This window comes from Festucalex cinctus, chromosome 11 (assembly GCF_051991245.1).
Source record: "Festucalex cinctus isolate MCC-2025b chromosome 11, RoL_Fcin_1.0, whole genome shotgun sequence".
In the NCBI taxonomy this organism is placed as follows: domain Eukaryota; kingdom Metazoa; phylum Chordata; class Actinopteri; order Syngnathiformes; family Syngnathidae; genus Festucalex; species Festucalex cinctus.
In genome coordinates, this window is record NC_135421.1 from 6879390 (window position 1) to 6894624 (window position 15235).

General features: G+C 36.9%; 1 protein-coding gene across 2 annotated transcripts in view; it reads left to right on the forward strand.

The window, feature by feature from the left end:
- The window catches only part of dpp10 (dipeptidyl peptidase like 10), a 258273-nt gene that overhangs the window by 145218 nt on the left and 97820 nt on the right, over positions 1-15235 (forward strand). The gene's annotated exons all lie outside the window — the stretch shown is intronic.

Here is a 15235-nt window from a genome sequence, read left to right on the forward strand (position 1 = left end):
TTGTTGTATTAGAATGAAATCGGGTTTGTTGTCAGGACTGGAGAGTGCAACTTGATAATTACATAGCTTGTTTTCTCACCACATTCCCATGCTTTTATCTATTAATTTTTCGTTTCCTTTTTCTAATGTTCTCAATATCTCTTCAGGCATTCCTAACCTGGGTCAATGTACCGTTCCCTAATTTTATAAATGATTCAGCGCACATCTCATTCACAGCAGCATTTCCTCTGAGAGATAGACAAGTATGTCCTGGGTGCTCTGAATGAAATGTAGCTTTAGGGGCCTTAAAAAAAAGTAGAAGAAGAAGAAGAAATCCAAACCTGTCCCTTTGGATGTTTTTTTGCCTGAATGAGATGGCATTGGAATTTTCTTACCACTATATGTAATGCTCAGTGAACACAACCTACTGGCCATTTCAGAAGATTGCGTGTGATATTACACAGGAGAAGTGTTAACTTGTTCAGTGATGCAGCTGTATGATCACCATTACAGTGGGGGGCTTTAATGGTGCTCGTTGATGTAGCAAATCTTTTACTCAGAGGCTTTTAGAAGTCTGTTGCACCTTTCATCTAACAGGCACACCACACCAATTCCAAATATTTGTTGATATATGAAAATACCTGTTGGATTAAAAAAAAAAAAAAAGTTTAACAAAATTTTGGTCAGCATGTTAATAATTTTGGGCTCAACAGTATTATCAGATAGGGGTGAATTTAAGATAACTTAGTATTTAACTTCACATTTATTTGATGTTAAGAAAACTTAAAGAAATGTAGAACAAAGCCAATTTAAAAACCCCCCATCATAAACTGTTGTTAAATTTGAAGACATCTGAACCAATGTTCCACTAAAGCAGGAACCAGACACAATTTGTCCATTCAAAATTATTGTGCATACATCTGAAAATATGACATGACTCTCCAAGTGCTCACTTATTCATACACGCTATGAACCTTTGCGTGAATTTCCACCTGACTTGACTTCCGAAATGAATCAAACAGGCATTTTGTTCACATGGAAACGGTTTGTGCGAGTCCTCTTGACAGAATCCACTATGACAGTTACAGACTTTACCAAGATGGGAACATCAGTTGTTGTAGTTTTAGCGTCCTGCTAATGTACGGTTGTTGTGTGCTGAGAGATTGGATCCCAAATGCAGAGACACACATAAGATTTTATCTATTTGTTCACCCCGCGACCCTTGTGAGGAATAAGCTGTCAAGAAAATGGATGGATGGATCTATTTATTCACATTGAGAAGCAGAACCTATGAGAGCTGTACACAGGAACAGTTGAGCAATAATCCGGCAACCACACACATTTCTCAGATATCTTATAATCACAGTAAATCAATCTCATTGGTTGTGGCTTGATATGTGGGCACCAGTACTGGAATCATCTGATTGGCTGTTGACTGTTTTCTGACCATATAGAGAGATTAAAGAGTCTTGACATCATCTAGTTACAAGCCGATTGCATCAGTTCAAATAAAACGAATAGAACCAAACATTAGACATTTTGCTCAAACAAATCATCAGTTCACATAGTCAACTATCAGACATTTGTCGCAAACAAAACACAGTCATGATAGTTTAACCCAGGCGTGACCCCAGACATGAGACAAGACCCAAACATTACTCCCGCATGACTCGAGTCAGGACAACTGTAGTAGGATGAGAATAAAAAAGAGGCACATGTTTACGTTCCGAACTCTGTCACTTCAAACGTGAAGCAATGAGCAATGAGGCGAATCAGTAACTACACAAGAATCATGTTTGTCACATTTTATTAAAGGAGGTTGGACATAATCTTTTTCATTGTCTTAAAGCAGATGAAAATGCATGTTAATTATGTTACCGGCCGGAGAAGTCTAATGCTTGATGTAAAGAAGCTTCACGCCACTTGATGTCATAAACTGCAATCAATCTGAACCAAAACTTAGGCGAGCACCTCTACTTATGTCAACTTCAACATCAATCGCTGCAAACCTCTCCCAAGACACTCACTACAGCTTAATGACAAACGTAATCTAAACAAAATATTGCTGCAATCGTTCTAATAATTTCAGAGGTTTAATACTATAGTACTCCGACACTTATAAAAATCATACCTGATGTTGACTTTGGCACCCGGCAAATCTTCTGCCGTGGTAATTGTCTCAAAGCAAGCAGGTTCGATGTGCAAAAGGCAAGTTGTGCAAAAGCAAGCTGATAATGGAAACACGGGATATTCGGGAAAACAAAACAAAACAAAAAAACTCAAATATTACAAAAAGGTTTTTACACTCTCATGAGCTTTTTTTTTTTAGACATGTCCAAATAGAAGTATTTAGCAAAAATGTAAGGGAAACACATTTTGTGCATTCCCTTTAATCATGTGACTCCCACCTGGTCATGGAGGAAAGGAAGTAGGAAATACGAGGCTACTTGCTTTCGTGTCGGAACTTCCTCCTGACATCTTTTAAGCACAAAGTGATTTTAGCTAGAGAGCCCAGGCCGCCGTTCCATGCACGCTCCATATTGTTGCATTAGCAATTGTTCACCCAGGCAACGAACAATCAAGTATCACACAATGCATGGTCATCACTGAAGTCCGTTCTTTCCGTCTGCACCGTAATACGAGTTATAAGCGCACGCACACACAGCACCAACACCAAATGCCCGATCCTACCCGATGAGGGGAGAGAGATGTTTTTAAAGTAATCAAAACAACTTTGGGCGTGCGTCTTCCGTAAGTATCATGAGCACCTCCTACAGAACCACGAGATCTCGTGAGACGGGACATTACGAGAATTGCGCATCAGAAGCGAAACGCTCTTCAATAACCACCTACAACACCTACAAGTCGAAACAGTACAATATCGCTTATATTTTTGCGAAAAATGTCATGGAAAGGCAGCTACAAAGAGCAAAATCTCTTCTGAAGTCTCCAAAACGCTAAACACACTTACTGCTTTACACACATTTTCCCATTCAAAATGGCACTTTTTAAATGCACGATTCGCTGCATAAGACACAACAATCTGACACAAGGTCACGTGTTTGCCATGTCAAAACACTGCCAATCAAAAGGACACTGCATTAGCTAATTGGCCAGTATTTGTGCTGCCAAGCCAAACACCTCAATGGTTAATTGTTAGCACCTCAATCAGGACGTAAGCACTATAAAGACTACAGGTGAGCACTTTTTTGGAATGGAAGACGTGGCAGAGAGAAGAAGAGGAAGAGAGGATGAATGTTTTTGGATAAAGCCACCCTAGCTTACAAAATTGTATTTTATCAATTGGAAAAAAAAAACCTGTAAACATTCAATGGTTTGGCAGATGCACTTCCACTTAAGATTTGTTTGATTTTTTTGAAGTGAATGAATTATTTATAATGGAAAATTAGTTACATTACATTGAATAGCGCATAAAAAATAAACACAAGTCTGGGAATCTATCTATCTGTCTGTCTGTCTGTCTGTCTGTCTGTCTGTCTGTCTGTCTGTCTGTCTGTCTGTCTGTCTGTCTGTCTGTCTGTCCGTCCGTCCTTGGCTTGTCTTGTCTTGTCTTGTCTTGTCTTGTCTTGTCTCTCTATCTATCTATTGGGCTTGGAGCGATATCGTGAACATGTTCATTTTATTAGCGCAAGCATTGATTTTGCGGTGACACGGCCTCAATTTGCGGGACTCATGAATTGAGCTTCAAATGCTGTATGTGCATGCGCTACGCGGGACGGTTTAGTCACACTAGGTTAGGCATAGTAAAATGAGTTTTTCACAACAACATTCGCTTTTCCTCGTCTGCGGTGGCAGTTCAAAACATTGCTTTTGTAGTCACAGATTCCACTTCTGCTTGTTCGTACAACCGGCTGCGTTTAGAAAGGAGGGTAGGGGTGTGGGGTGTGTGTGTGTGTGTGTGTATAAAAACATTCAAACAATTTATAAACCATTTCATGACACGAAACCCTCTGTAACAAATAGCAAAATGATGACCGGAAGCGGACGTCGATACCACAGTCATTTCTCCATGAGAGCCTTCAGGAATTAGGTGGATAAGAGAATGACGAAATGAAGAAGTAATCAGCTTACATTCGGCTTCTCTCCTCATGCCAGATCTGTTTTTCTTTGATAATAATAATACATGCAAAACAAACAAACAAAAAAGGCTCCAGTCAAAGGAGCAGAATTGTACCTTGAATGCACCCACTACATAGTGCTTGTTGATCAGTTGAGAAAAACGCAGCATTCAGGAGATCACAGGGCATAAAGTGCCACCCCAGAGGAGATCTCGACATCGACGGTGCAGTCCCAGAGGAGATCTCGACATCGACGGTGCAGTGTTGAATGCGGGGCTGCACGAGCCATCTTCTGTGCCAGCGGGTAGAAGTTGGCTGGATGTTCTTACATGTTGCCTCATAGATTTATTTGCGACTTTCTCAAGATTGGTGTGGAACAATTTCAGAAACAGTGTTTCAAAAAATGGCTGCTATATTTGAAGTCACTACAACAGTAGGGATGTAACGATAAGGGCAATATCGTGATATTAAAACTGCCACAATATCGTGGTCGCCATGTTCACAATATTTAAAAAGAACACATCTGTTTAAAAAGTCAGGTTGATTTCCATTTGTCCTGTTCTAGCACCCTCTGGTGGCTAGGTTATTAGTGCACTTTAATTTTCATGAGGGATGTTTTGGCCTTCTTTGTTTAAAATCTGTGCTAATTTTTAGATGAAGGGGAACGTAATATGCTTGTGAAGTGTCAATATGTGGAGGAACTCAATGTGTGCATGCATTAGCAAGTAAGCGCCTCAATATATGCATTGCTATTATGTACTAAAGCACAATATTGTGCTTTTTTTGGTATGAGCTTTTTTTAATTTTTGTTTTATTTTATTTTATTTTTATTTTTTAACAATATTTTTTAAATATTGTCAACCCCCCCTACCTCGTTACATCCCTATACAACAGTATATGCAATAATGGCCATAAATGCTGCATTTCTCTTCCCGTCGGCGTTAGGGAATGTCCACAAATTTTGTAGGACAAATCAATATAAATCATATAATCATATGTCGTCGTTTTTTTCTGACAGCATTAGCATTTTTTAATCTGACAATTTATTGCATTCATTTTGTCAATAATGACAGATATCAGCAATGTTTGATGTGTGATATACAAAGGTCTACCATTTTCAGCTGCTACAATAGCCAGAATAAAAAAACAACAACATAAAAATAACAACATCCTTTTATTTTATCTATGATGTTTTGTCCCACATATGTCATCCTCCAATATGTGACTTGTGAATCGTCCCTCAGCGAATATCGAACATCTGGCCAACTTTCACTCACTGTCTGAGCGGGATCTGCGCTCCATCTATCTAAAAAAGGCTTCCCCAATCCTGCTCCTCGAGGGTCAGAGTCCTGCAGGTTTGAGATGTTTCTGTCCTCCAACACACCAGATTCTAAAGATCAGGATCGTAATCAGGCTCCTGCAGAGCTTGCCCCCGACCTCATCTAAAACCTCATCTAAAACCTGCACTACTCCGGCCCTCGAGGACCAGGATTGGGGAAACTTGGTCTAAAAACTTTAGTGTCGCTAAATGTCTGAAAATGGTGACCAATCGTCAATCGTTCAGCTCATCCCTTTAACTAAGTGACAGTTATATTGTGCATTACTAATTGGTTGGCTTTGGCCCAGAAAATGATTTACGTGGAATAAGAGTTTCCACAGCTTTTCTTTGAAAGGTGTTGTTTTCTGGTTATTTTCTTCACACAATTATTAACCGCACACAATATACAAACCCAAAAAGAGACTTCATGACACATTGGTAAAATGATATAATAACTTTTTTGCAAGAAGCTTGCATCATGTTTGTGTTAGTGGCTGATGTGAGTCAAAGCTATTTCTATCCCAGCCTCTGTCAACCCACAGTCTGTATACATAACTTGATGACAGGCTCTTAACAGGGCTCCTCTTCATCAAAGTTGCATGGCATTGCTGAAGGAATAACAAAAGGGAAACGCGTTGAAGGGTCGCTGAATAATATGTGAAGCGGAATATTTCCCGGTTTCGTCTTTTAGCTTCTGCAAAACAAAGATTCAATAATACTTATGGTAAGGTTAACGTTGCCAAGGTTTTGTCTCGAGTTACAGTAGGTTCTCACTTAATGCTGTAATCAAAAATGTTCTCATGTTTAACCAGCAAATCTAGCTTCAGGTTAAAAATGGTCTTCTGATTACAGTTGCGACTTGCACCTTGATCATGTCTTTAATACACCATCGCCAGTTTTGCAGCAACAGTGCTACTTCTTTAGTGGCTGTAATAATTGTATCCAAATAAATGACAGATGATGCTTTTGAAAATATATTTTTCAGTTGGAGGTGTAGAATGCAAGTATTAGTCAGAAGACATTGTTTAATTACACCAACGACAGCCAATTTCAAAGAAAAATAAGCAAACTTCATCACTGACTGTTAGGGTCAAAGTGATTTTTTATTTATTGTTTATTTATTTATTTATTTATTATTTATTGTTATTGTTATTATTATTATTATTATCATCATTAGAACGTTCATGTCATGGCAAGTACAGATGGCCAAAAGAAATAATTAGATGATGACTATATAAATAAAGATGACTTGACTTGATTGTTGAAATCTACTTTGACCATCTCCAAACATTTTTGTTTTGTTTATTTTATTTGAACTGAGTCATTTTTAGCATATGTTGCGGGCCACTGAAAAATGGACGGCGGGCCGCAAAGTGCCCCCGGGCCATAGTTTGGACACCACTGCATTAGAAGAAAAGAAAATTGGAATTAATTTCTTGAAAGAGATTGCGTGGAATCTATTGAAAAATATGGAAATCTATAGCTACCTCTCAGCTCGATTTAATTGCCAATTATTTATTGGTATTATTCTATACATTTATATTGTCTTACTGCATGAAAAAGTACTAGTTTTAATACAATGACCCTAATTTTCATGATTAAAACACATTCACTTCCATTATTTTTCTTTTTTTTTTTTATTTTTTTTTTTATAGTAGACTTAGGAGACTTAGACTTAATAGGCTTTTTTAACAGATCTGTTCCTTTTAAATATTGTGAACATGACGATGACGATATTGTGGCAGTTTTAATATCACAATATCACGATATTGCCCTTATCGTTACATCCCCACACAGTTCTGTATGTCTTCTCCATGCTACATATGTTTTCATTTTCATATCCACATGCACCCAAAGAAAGCTCTGAAATGAATCCAGTTTTGGCTAGCCCCAAAAAAAAAAGAAAAAAAAGGGGGGGGGGGGGGATCAATAATGGCACATAAAAAATGAAGGCAACGTACCATTGTAGTGGTTGACCTATGACATAGGGATTTACAATTAATCGGCGTTCAATTACAATTTCAATTGTTACACAATTGTTGCATAATCGTCAAAAAAGATTATTAATACTAATTTTGAGGCGTTTGAGTTGTCGAAATGTATACATTTGCAACTTTAAAAAAAAATAAATTCTAAAATGAAAAAAAAATCGATACATTTTATTTAACCCAAAAGGGACTTGCATAATTATAGTGTTTTAAAGAGTATAATAATAATAATAATAATAATAATAATCAGAATCATAATAATAATATAGAGTATTATTTGTCTGAATATTTTTTTTACACTTAAACATTTTATTGTTTTGTACCAAAAATTAATTGATCATCCTAATTGTGATTTCAATTATTCCCCATATAATAGTGCTTCATATTTTCCCTACTATGTCACCACATACAGGCACAAAATGGATGGTGGCATGGATGTTATCAAGCACATGTATTGTCCGTTGGTTGTTCTTCATTGTTCACTGCCACAATAAACTGACTCATTTGACATTGACGGGTATCACATTGTGTTACTGCCTCTTGCGAGCCCAAGTGTAATAAAAGTCGACTCATTTGTTGATCTGTGTGAGTGACCTTGTGGTCAGCAATAGCTTGGTGCCCGCCGAACGTGGTGTTGTAACATAGTCGGGTCAAGTCCCATCCTGTGTGTTCTTCTGTCATTTCGCTGTTTTTGTGGACATAAAAAGGACAAAGGAAGTAAAGTATGAATCTACACTGGAACTTAGCATTGACAAGAGAGACAATCTCAAAATTTACACCATTGGATTGTCTCATTATTTTAATGGAGCAATATTAAAAAAATAAAATAAATGGTGTACACTAATTAAAGTCAAGAAAAGCTAAATTTGAGGGGAATTCTAATTAGCAAGTCCAATAACGGATGCGACGCGAATGGGACATATTCACATACATGTACAATCATGCCCTAGAGCACATGCCCAGAACCAAATAGAATGCCGAAGAAAGTGTGTAATATGAAGCTGACTTGGAGTCAATCACCTCTTAACTGAGAAACCCAAAAAAAAATAAAAAAATCAATGAATCGGACCGTGACAATGTCCCCAAGGACTCAGCGACATCTGCATCCAGAAATGAGGAACAAATTTGCGTGTCATGTTTGCATGCATCTTGGCTCAGGCCTTTCTGTGTGGATTTGACATGTTCTCTCTGTCTGTGTCCCAGGTGGGAATGTGAGCGTAATTGTGGTTTGTTTATGCGTGCTGTGCAATTGACTGCCAACCAGGCCACGACGTGCGCCGCCCGCCTCTTTCCCAAACTCAGCTGGCGTCGGCTCCACCTCCCTTGATTAAAAAAGAAAATCACTGCGACTCTTTTTGAATTTTTTTGTTTTAAAAATTGATCAGCTTAGGTGATGATTTACTTAGCTTCATTGTGTGAAGGCTGGTGGCCTTCACACATATGTTATTCATTCTTTCTTCTTCTTCTTCTTCTTCTTCTTCTTCTTCTTCTTCTTCTTCTTCTTCTTCTTCTTCTACTTATGCCGCCCACTTTTTTGACGTGTAACTACTTCCACATAATTCATCCGATTTTCGTCATTCCAATTTTAACATATTTCAAATATTCATGACATGCTTGGGTGCATTTTGTTTATTCCAAATATTCACCGTTTACCCTCAATTTCCGATTTCGTACCCGATTTTTCCCCATTGATTTGTATTGGGAGATTTTACATTTCACATTTATTCCCATTTTTTTCATCCGATTCACTTCATTCCAACTTCAATATATTCTAGTAATTCTCACCATGACCTCTTCCAGCTTTTCAGTTCCAAAATTCACAATTTCCGATTTCATAGCCGATTATTCCCACATTCTACACTTTCAATTTACTTCCACATTATTCATCCGATTTACTTCATTCCAACTTGAGTACATTCCAGTATTTCATGCTATGAGCTATTCCAGCTTTTCCGTTCCAAAATTCACAATTTCCGATTTCATAACCGATTATTACCACATTATACTTTTCCATTTACTTCCACATTATTCATCCGATTTACTTCATTCCAACTTCAATATATTCCAGTAATTCACGCCATCTCTTCCAGATTTTCAGTTCCAAAATTCACAATTCCCGATTTTGTTGTCGATTATTCCCACATTCTACATTTTCCATTTACTTCCACGTTATTCTTCCGATTTACTTCATTCCAACTTCAATATATATTCCAGTAATTCACGCCATGAGCTCTTCCAGCTTCTCAGTTCCAAAATTCACAATTTCCGATTTGCGTAGTCGATTATTCCCACATTCTATATTTTCCATTTACTTCCACATTATTCATCCGATTTACTTCATTCCAACTTCAATATATTCCAGTAATTCACGCCATGAGCTCTTCCAGCTTTTCAGTTCCAAAATTCACAATTTCTGATTTCGTAGCCGATTATTCCTACATTCTACATTTTGGAGGTTCTACATTTCACATTTACTTCCGCATTATTCATCCGATTCACTTCATCCCAACTTCAGTACATTCCAGTATTTCATGCTATGAGCGATTCCTGCTTTTCATTTCCAAAATTTACAATTTTCGATTTCGTAGCCGATTATTCCCAAATTATACATTTTCCATTTACTTCCACATTATTCATCCGATTTACTTCATTCCAACTTTAATATATTCCAGTAATTCAGGCCGTGAGCTCTTCCAGCTTTTCAGTTCCAAAATTCACAATTTCCGATTTCGTAGCCGATTATTCCCACATTCTACACTTTCTATTTACTTCCACATTATTCATCCGATTTACTTCATTCCAACTTCAGTACATTCCAGTATTTCATGCTGTGAGCTATTCCAGCTTTTCCGTTCCAAAATCACAATTTCCGATTTCATAACCGATTATTCCCACATTATACATTTCCATTTACTTCCACATAATTCATCCGATTTACTTCATTCCAACTTCATTATATTCCAGTAATTCATGCTATGAGCTATTCCAGCTTTTCAGTTCCAAAAGTCACAACTTCCGATTTCGTAGCCGATTATTCCAACATTACATATTTTCCATTTACTTCCACATTATTCATCCGATTTACTTCATTCCAACTGCAATATATATTCCAGTAATTCACGCCATGAGCTCTTCCAGCTTCTCAGTTCCAAAATTCACAATTTCCGATTTCGTAGCCGATTATTCCCACATTCTACATTTTCCATTTACTTCCACATCATTCATCCGATTTACTTCATTCCAACTTCAATATATTCCAGTAATTCACGCCATGAGCTCTTCCAGCTTTTCAGTTCCAAAATTCACAATTTCCGATTTCGTAACCGATTATTCCCACATTCTACATTTTCCATTTACTTCGACATCATTCATCCGATTTACTTCATTCAAACTTCAATATATTCCAGTAATTCACGCCATGAGCTCTTCCAGCTTTTCAGTTCCAAAATTCACAATTTCCGATTTCGTAACCGATTATTCCCACATTCTACATTTTCCATTTACTTCCTCATCATTCATCCGATTTACTTCATTCCAACTTCAATATATTCCAGTAATTCTCGCCATGACCTCTTCCAACTTTTTCAGTTCCAAAATTCACAATGTCCGATTTCATTGCTGATTGTTCCCACATTCTACATTTGGGAGATTCTACATTTCACACTCACTTCCACATTTTGCTAAAAATGCTTCAGTATATAAACCAATTTATTTGTAATATGGCAGTAGGGTTATTATAGTTTGGGAATGTTTCATTTTTAGTTAGTTTTTTATAAGTTTTCAGGGTGGTTCTGTTAGTTTTTATTAGTTTAGTTCTTAAAAAATGCTTAGTTTTAGTTTAGTTTGTTAATTTCAGTATTAGTATTAATTCTTTTTTTTGTTTATTTTTTTAAGTGTATTACTTCTGCGCAATATTTAAAAAAACACCATGGGAGCGATGCCATCTGAAGGTGCTTTTCTATTGGCTGCTGCTAGATGATGTCACTTCTGTGTGACATACTTTCAAGCGTCATTATTCCGGTTTATATCAAAATAAATCTACTAAAAATCACATTTAAAATCATCCCCAAAGGCTCATGCATTAAATTAATTACCAGACGAAAACGAAGGACATGTTTGCTATAATTATAGTTACTTTTAGTTAGTTTTGTAAACAAAAATGTAGTTTCAGTTAGTTTTCGTTTTTTTAAAAGCATTTTCGTTTTTATTTTATTTCGTTAACAATATTGTTGAATTATTTAATTTTAGTTTTTTCATTCGTTTTAGTTAACTAAAATAACCTTTAGTGGCACCTGTGTTTTTCGACACCCTCCCTTCTTACTTTGACCATCTCCAAACATTTTTGTTTTATTTCATTTGAACTGAGTCAAATGCCAATTTTAGCATATGTCGCGAGCCACTGAAAACTGGACGGTGGGCCGCAAATGGCCCCTGGGTCGTAGTTTGGACACCACTGCATTAGAAGAAAAGAAAATTGGAATTAATTTCTTGAAATTCTAAAATTTGAAAATGCTATATTGGAAAATATGTGATGTCCTGGCTGTAAGTTTTAAGTAATTAATCAATTGAATGATTAATCAATCAATTAATTAATCCCCCCAAAAAGTAATTAATTAGTTATATTAGATAATTGATCAACCAATTAATCTATTACTAATCAAATTGAATAATTAATCAATTATTTTTTAGAAATGACAGCGTTGCATAGAATTTCAAACCTATTCATCATTGCTCTAAATGTGGGGAAAAAAACGGTGCTCTTGCCAACACTTACAGTTTTAACTGTTATTCAGTAGGAATGTAACGATATCCAAACATCACGATACAATATTATCACGATATGAAGGTCACAGTACGATAATTAGCATGATATGGTGGGGAGGTTGGCGATACAAAAAATGTCGCAATATTGTAAAAAAAAAAAGAAAAAAAAAAGGCAAATATTGTGCTTTTGTACATTACAGCAATGCTAATTACAGCAAAGCCCACATTGACATCCCCACATATTGACTTGGTTTATATACATATAAGGGCCAAAACATGCCTTGTGAAAATTAAATTGCACTACAAAACTAGCCACCAGAGGGTGCTAGAACTGCACAAATGAAAATCAACTCACGTTTTTAACAGAAGTGCTGCTTTTAATATCGTGACATGATGACGACGATATATTGTGGCAGTTTTAATTTCGCGATACCACGATATTGCCGTTATCGTTACATCCCTATTATTCAGTAGTCTGAACAATAACAACTCATGTCAGCACTTGTCACATATGTAAGCTTGATAAATGTCAAATTGTCATGATTATCATTAGTATATTGTCAGTGGTATTTGTACAGATACAATGAAAAGACACTAACTGTCTATCCATCTATTTTCTTGACCGCTTATTCCTCACAAGGGTCGCGGGGGGTGCTGGAGCCTATCTCAGCTGGCTCTGGGCAGTAGGCGGGGGACACCCTGGACTGGTTGCCAGCCAATTGCAGATAAGACACACTGTAGGAAGCTAATCTTAGCTGTGGCTGTCCTTTCCTCTGCGCTATTTTTTTTTTTTTCTCGTTGGTGTACTAATGCCCACTCAACTAACAATTTTACAGCTCAGTGCCTTCTGAATCCTTCGTTGTCAACCATAGGTATAAAATCGTGCAGCTCCACTTCTTTAGCCTCACGGAGAGAAACCATCTCCTGTGCACATGCACTCAACTCCATGGCAATGACTTTCTTTTTTCTATTGTTAGGGAAGTCAGGTTCTCTTTCAATTTTATTTCTCTTGATAAATGATATCTGTTTTTCAACTGTGTAGAAACGGCCGGAGTCTTATCTACAGCCTGCAGTGCCATTTGTTGGAATGCAGTCATCTGCTTCTAATTGTATATGAATCAGATATTGCACTGCAGGGGAGAATAACATCAGCACGTGTAAAAATACATTTAAATGTGCTGGAAATGTTAGCGGAGCTGTGGAAGGGAATGCTAATAGTTTACCATCCTATGTTGTTCTGACTGGTGGTCGATTAAACTATACATCAAGGATGGACAACCTAACGCTGGGGTAACGCTGGAGGGGACCACCATTTTTCATCAGTGCTACTGGGGGGCGGGGACACATAGGACCAGGGTTTGACTCACCATCTGGCATTCAAGGCAGATGCCTGGTGGGTAGGTTCTTTTGGGCTCAAAGCATTGCTATTCAATTTTTATTTCCTCCGTTTTATTCCACAAAAGCGGCTCACAATTTTGAGAATCATGTTTCGTGAACTAAAATACACACATATCAAGAACCTTGATGAACACATTCATAATACAATTATTATTATTATTATTATTATTATTATTATTATTATTATTATTATTATTATTATTATTATTATTATTATTATTATTATTATTTATTAATCAGGGAGGCATTCAGAGTGTGCCGCCAGTTGCCCATCCCTGTTGCAGGGTTTCTGAACTGGTCTGAACCTGTGACCCACTTTTCCCCATGGTCACTAAAGGTAGACTAAGCAGTTTTTAAAATGCAAGCAAGATTTGAATATAGCCTAACTTCACTCTCCGCCCCTGCGCCGCCCTCTTGTGTTTCTGTGCAAAAGAAGGCAGCTCACTAATCTGCATGCACGGAGACACACCAAGGCAGCTACATTGATTGCACACTGTATTTTTATGATATAACAATTTGAGGTGAGAACAGTAACGTCGGTGGTTGCAGCCGTAGTTCCTTCTTGTTAACTTTATTTGCTAACTGCAGTTTCTGTAAATAAGAATCTACAGTATAACAGTGTCCTTTGTGAGAGTCTGCATGTGTCCTGTGAGGATTTGAGTGGTGGATCTTGTGAGGAAATGCTTGCCACACTATTTGGTCATACCTTCTCACTGTCACAACTTGTACAACAATAATTAAAAAATAAATTGAAGACATAAGATGGGGCCAGAGAGAAAGAGATCCTTTTTTACTAATATTCCACTGTCATGTTATACAGATACGTGTTAGTTAAGTTGTTTTTTTTAAACTGCAAAATTCTACCTTTAAGTTTTTGCCTATTTGAACACAAAAAAACCTCCATTCATGAAATCATATGAAGTCCACAAGTCACTAATTATGTCACTCCCTTGGATTTCTGTTCCTTTTATTCTTTGTCCTCCTCAGGTAGTGGTAAAACATGTGTAGAGTTGTATTATGCATTATGGGTGCATGCAGTTATGTAATTTACATCAACTAATATTGTCCATAATACACAATATATTTAGAAATATATGTTCTACATTTTTATAGTTGGTGGATCATTTTATTTATAACTAGTTTGTAAGCTGAAAAGTTTGGCCACCTGAACTAGACAATTGCATGTTTCTGATTCCAATGCCAATATCTGATAATGTGTTAAAAAAAAATAAAAATAAAAAATCAACAGCAAAAAATGTAAATTACTGTCTGTGACACACTCTGCAACAGTCTGCACCCCACCAGTGGAGAATCACTGCATAATGATGAATCCAACCAGTCAAATTAATCAGGGGCATTCAGAGGTTCTGCAATTCATTGTAGTGGCACAGTTACATCATCATTGCTGTTTTTTTTTTTTTGACTGCCATATATGGATTATGAAATATACTGTAGACATTTTAGTGGAATCACAATTGTTGTTGGCTTGGATAAGCTCCAGGCCCTCACAACTCTGAATGAATGAAGAGTTTATTTTCGGCTCCATACACAACACAGAAAAGAAAACACAAACAACAACAACTCATAAACAGCGAACAATAAACAAATTAACCGAAAAAAAGGTATAGGCCAAAGCACCAGGCTTATTATTGCCTATCCTCTACAGTCCCATAAAATTACACCAAAACAAAATAAATTACTACATTCAC